This window comes from Elephantulus edwardii, unplaced genomic scaffold (genome assembly GCF_000299155.1).
Source record: "Elephantulus edwardii isolate Elephantulus edwardi_28Jun2011 unplaced genomic scaffold, EleEdw1.0 scaffold00122, whole genome shotgun sequence".
Lineage (NCBI taxonomy): Eukaryota > Metazoa > Chordata > Mammalia > Macroscelidea > Macroscelididae > Elephantulus > Elephantulus edwardii.
Window position 1 is genome coordinate 1,515,769 of NW_006399872.1, and position 6,000 is coordinate 1,521,768.

The 6,000-nt window shown below is 37.4% G+C and overlaps 1 protein-coding gene across 6 annotated transcripts in view; it reads left to right on the forward strand.

The window, feature by feature from the left end:
- RAP1GDS1 (RAP1, GTP-GDP dissociation stimulator 1) overlaps positions 1–6,000 on the forward strand; it is a 202,532-nt gene that overhangs the window by 158,886 nt on the left and 37,646 nt on the right. The gene's annotated exons all lie outside the window — the stretch shown is intronic.

The window sequence follows — 6,000 nt, forward strand, 5'->3', positions numbered from 1 at the left end:
AATCAGGTGCTCTGGGATTCCCATTCTTCTCAATGTCTGCCACAACTTGTTATGATCCACACACTCAGATGTCTTTGTGTGGTCAATAAAGCACAAATAGGCATTCTTCTGGTAGTCTTTCTTTCAGCCAGGATCCATCTGACATTAGCAATGATATTCTTGGTGCCATGGCCTCTTCTAAATCCTGGTTGAACTTCTATCTATGTACCGTTCTAGCCATTTTGGAATTATTTTCAGCAGTATTTTGCTTGAATGTGATGGCAGTGATATTGTTTGATAGTTTCCACATTCTGCTGGATCACCTTTCTTGGGAATGGGAACAGATACAGACCTCTTCTAATCCATTGGCCAGACAGCTGTCTTCCACATTTCCTGGCATAGACTGGTGAGCGCATCCAAGGATGCGTCTGATAACTGGAACAAGTCAATTGGTATCACATCGATTCCTGAGGCCTTATTTTTTGCCAATGCCTTCAATGCGGCTTCTACTTCATCCTTCATTACCATTGACTCCTGCTCATAGATACTTCCTGAATTTTTTTATTATCAATCAATTCTTTTTGGTACAGTAATTCTGTGTATTCCCTCCATTTTCACTTGATGCTTTCTGAATCATTCAATATTGCCCAAAGCATCTTTCAATATTGTGACTCAAGGTTTTAATTTCTTTTTCATTTCTCTCAGCTTGAGAAATGCAGAGTGAGTTCTTTCCTTTTTACTGTTTCAGTTTCAGTTGTCTGTACATTCCATATAATACTTTTCTTTGTCCTGTAGAGCTGCCCTTGGTAATTTTCTGTTCAGCTCTTTTACTTTGGTGTATTTTCGCTTTGTTTTGACTTCTCGATGCTCTAGTGCAATTTGTAGAATGTTTTCTGACATCCATTTCAATTTTTTTTTTTTGCCTCTGTCTTTGTAATGACTGTATGCCTTCTTCATCTATGGTATCCTTAGTATCATCCCATAACTCATCTGGTCTTCAGTCATTGGGGCTCAATGCCTCAGACCCATTCCTAAGATGAAATACAGATTACATACAGATACAGAGTAGATTCAAGATCATATCTTGGTTCATGTACCCTTATTTTAATTTTCTTTGGCCTCAGTTTGAACCTGCAGATGAGTAATTGATGGTCTTACCCACAGTCCCTCCTTGGCCATATTTCACTGCTAATATTGAGCTTCTCTGTTAATTTCTTCCACAGATGTAGTCAGTCTGATTCCTGTGCAGCTGTTCAGGTGAAATCATTTGTAAAATTGTTGTTTGTTTCTCTTTTAATCCTGAAAAAGTTTGTATGAAACGCAATATGAATGAAGAATATTGTGAAAAAAAGAATTAATATTAAAACATGAGCTTAAAAATGGTATTTACAATGAATAAATTATTTCAGATACAAAATTCAACCAGTCAGGAAGTCAGGAGATCTGTTGCACTGGGTAAGTCTGCAGTTCGGGACCTCTCCAAATTATTCAGGAGTAATGATGTCAGTTTGAGGACTAAAGTATGTCTGATTCAGGCCATGGTCTTTCCAATAACTTGCTTTGCATGTGAGAGATGGACAGTGAATAGGGATGACAGAAGAATTGATGCCTTTGATCTGTGGTGTTGAAGAAGAACACTAAACATCCCGTGGACTGCCAAAAGAACAAACAGATATGCCTTGGATAGGGTGCAGCTGGAGTGTTCTTTGGAGGCAAGGATGATGAGGCTTCACCTCACATACTTTGGGCATGTTGCTAGGAGGGGCTATTCTTTGGAAATGAACATTATGCTCGGAAAGGAGGAGGGTCAGCAAAAGCGAGGAAGACCCTTGAACAGATGGATTGACATGGTATCTGCCACAGTGGACTCTAATGTGTCAGGATGTTTAATGATGGCACAGGATAGGACAGGGTTCAAATCTATTGTTCATAGAATCGCTATGAGTCATACTCAACTCAGTGGCACCTAACAACCTTTGGACTGGCAGCGCAATACAGTACCTGCTAGGCCATCAGAGCTCCCTAATCAGTGCAGAGTCTGTTTTTGTAGTGTGTGTGAGCACTAGACTAGAACTATTCATTTTCTTACTGTCTTAAAATTTAAATTATTTCATTAACCAACATTAAAATGGAATCCTGTACAACAAGTCTCAAAATATGTTTCATCAAATCTTAATCCCAATCACTGTTCTACAATGAAAAAGTGTGAGAATTGGGGAAAGTAGCTTTCCCTCTTCACTTTAAGAATCACAGCATAACTTACAGTCTTACAGAAAAAGCCTCCTTGATCAATCTGCTGACTCTAGATATTTGACCAACTATGTCACTTCTTGCAAGGACATCTATTAACATTTCACAAGATATACTTTGCAAAATACTGCTCTAGAATAAGCTTCTGAAATAATTATAAACACTAGCTAGAAATTTATTACATGTTATGAATTCTTAACTAATGATTGTGGGTCACGTATTTCTCCTTGTGTTGTTATTAAGCTTTGAGGATCCTACTCCTTTCAACCTCATTTTGAATCCTGTCTTGGAGTTCAACTCTCTGAAAGTTTGCACTAATTCGTAGGGTTTCTTGTTGAACTCATTGTCTCATTCACATGTAGTGTATTCTTGCCTGTCTACCATTAGGTACATTTACACTGTCCCTTGAAAGTGTGGCTGAGTCTAAGACTTTTGTCTAGCTAATTGGTCAGATAAAGACATTGCACAGTGTGCCCGTGCACTAAGAATACAAAAACTCTTTATTAAAACAAAAACATTCTCAGTTTGTAATCTAAATGTACTTTTAACAAACTATTCATTTAGTCACCCAACAAAAATTATTATAAAACAGTTTTACTTTTTTAAAAAAGTCTTATGGTAACTTGAGCTTTGATGATATATTTGTGAAAAATTTTTTTTTCTTTCTAAATTTATTTTCTTATTAAAAACATATAAAGAGCCCTGACAGCAAAGTTCCTAATCTACCAAGCTGCTAACCAAAAAGTCACCCGTTCGAATCCTCTAGCCATTCTGCAGAAAGATGGGCATTCTCCTCTCATAAAGATTTATAGTTTCCGAAATTAGTGGAGGATGACTGTGGTCAGAAAAAAATTGATTACAATGGTTTGGGGTTTTTTTCAGTTTTGAGAATATACACAGCATACATCAATTTAATGGTTTCTTCATGTACAATTTAGCAACATTGTTGAGCTATACAGCTATTCTTATCCTCCTTTTCTGAACTATTCCTCCTCAATTAACATAAACTCAGCGCCCCACCAAGATTCCTATTTGTATTTCAAGATGGTATTGACATGATCCCCTATAGGTATTTTTGTACAGAGCATAATGCTCAAGGCAGATGTTTTTACTACTTAAACTAAAATAATGCTTTTAAAGATGATATTGTTTTGTGTATGATCAAGTCATAACCAACTCATAGCTGATTTTCCAGGGGTTTTTAGAAGCAGTATATTGCATGGGAGGAGATTGCCCATCTTTCTCTCACATAGCAGCTGGTAGATTTGAATCGAGTGCCTTTAGGTTGACAACACAAGTCAAGAGAGTCTTGTGTATTTGAAATTGTGTTCTACATTGAGAAAGAGTACTTTCATTAATTAGGCCATTCAGTGGCTACACTAATCTGTAGTCTAACTTATTTTTGAACTCTAGTCTTATCTCAAAACATCCCATTAAAATCATCATTATTGTACAGATTTGACAGTCTTAAGGTAGATTTATTTCAATAACCAAGGACAAATTGAATATAGAGAACCTTGTTAGTATGTTCCTGATGTATAGCATCAGGAAACATGCTGGAGAGGCAGCTATGAGTCTGTTCTAACTTTACAGCAATGAGTTTGAGTGAGTCATGACAAAGGAGGCCTTGGTTCAAAAAGCCATATAACCCCACACTGTATATTCTCCTGTTTCTGGTTTATTCTTCCTGTGTTGCTCTAGGCAAATAGAGACCAACTATTGTAGATTGTATATGCACTTAAGGAGCATTTTAAAAATTATACATAGCAGTTATCTTTTCCAAAAAGCAAAATGGAAAACAAGCTATGTCCTCATAATTGTTGCTAGATGTCCTTAAGTCAGTTGTGACTCATAGGAACCCTGTGAACAACAGATCAAAACCTTGCCCCATACTGTGCCATATTCACAATCTCTGCTTTGCTCAAACTTGCTGTTTTAATCAATGAGATAACCCATCATATCAAGAATATCTTCTCTTTCCCTGACCTTCAGCCAGCTTTTCTCAGTATGCTGTCTTTTCTTCCCCCAAGCGCTGGTCCCTCCAGACAACACAGCCAAAAGATATGAGATGAAGTTTCACCTTCCTTGCCTCTGAAGATCATCCTGATTACACTCCCTCCAAGACAATTTGGCTTGTTCTTTAGGCAGTTTGTGGGATAGTCAACAGCACAATTCAAAAACATCAGTTCACAATTCAAAAACATGGTATTGGAAATACCATGGCTTAGATTAGACACAACCTAGTCTTTAAACTGACATCCTTGCTTTTTAGCACTTTCAAAATATCCTTGGCAGCACATTTGCATGGTTCACCTTTTTATTTTTTTGCCTGCTGCTACTATAGATATTGATTGTGAATATAAGTAAAATGAAATAATGGAAACTTTATTCAGTCTCTTCCCCACCCATTATAATGCTGCCTGTGGGACTTAAAAGTAATTTTGCTTTCTTAATAGGTGTAAACTATCCTGAAGGCTGTAGTCTTTGATATTCTTCAGGAAGTGACTCAAATCTTCTTTACTCTCCAAAAGGAAGATTTTGTCATCTTCATAATGCGAATTGTTGAATAATCTTCCTCCAATCCTGATAATACATTGTTCTTCACTTAGTCTAGCTTCTCATTTGCTAAGCACACATATTGAATAGGTATGGAGAAAGGATATGACCCTGACACACACTGTTCCCAACTGAAACCACGAAGTACTCCCTTCTTCTCTTTGAGTGACTGCTTCTTGATCTGTGCACAGATTCTGCAAGAGTACAATTATTATCAATCAGATACCTTTGCATACTCAATAAAACACAAGTAAACATATTTCTAATCTTCTCTGCTTTCAGGCAAAAACTGTCTGACATCAGCAGTGATGTACCTTATTCCATGCCCTCTTCTAAATCAAGATTGAATTTCTAGCAGTTCCATATCAATATCCTAGCTATTTCTTAAATTCATCTTCAGCAAGATTTTAATTGTGTGTCTTATTAATGATATTATTGCATTATTTCTGCATCCTTTTATGTAACTTTCTCCCCATCCCCTGTTGGAATGGGCACAAAATCTTTTCCAGTTGATTGACCAAGTCCACCACACCTCTTGACTCTGGAGAGTACATCAAGGCTGCTTCTGTATGCTGAAACATCTCAGTTGGTATCCTCCCATAAGTTTCTGAGGCTTTTTTTTGGAGGGGGTGGAGGCGGGGAGAACAGTGCTATTAGTGCAGCTTGAACTTCTTCCTTCCATTGATACTTGATCTTCCTATTTCCTGACATGGTTCAACATCAACCAGTTCTTTTTTATTTTGGCCACATTGAAATGGAATGCATAAACAAACAACATCATAGACATCAGTGAGCTCAAATGAATTGGTATTGGTCATATTGAATTACACAGTCATGTTATCTGCTTCAAGCCCTCCTTTCTTTCAGCAAGCAAGGTTGTGTCATCTGCAAAACACAGGTTATAATGATTCTTCCTCCCATCCTGAAACCATGCTTCTCTACATAGAGTCCAGCTTCTCGGATAATTTGCTCAGGATATAGATTAAATAGGCATGGAGAGAAAATACAAACCTGTCGCCCTACCTTTTCAATTTTAAATCGTGCAGTGTTCCTCTGCTTTGTTAGCACAACAGCCTCCTGGTCCAGGTGTAGGTCTGCATGAGCACAGTTAAGTGCTCTGGGATTCTCTTTCTTCTCAGTATCAGCCACAACATGTTATGATCCATACAGTCAAATGCCTTTGCATAGTCAATAAAGCACAAATAGACATTCTTC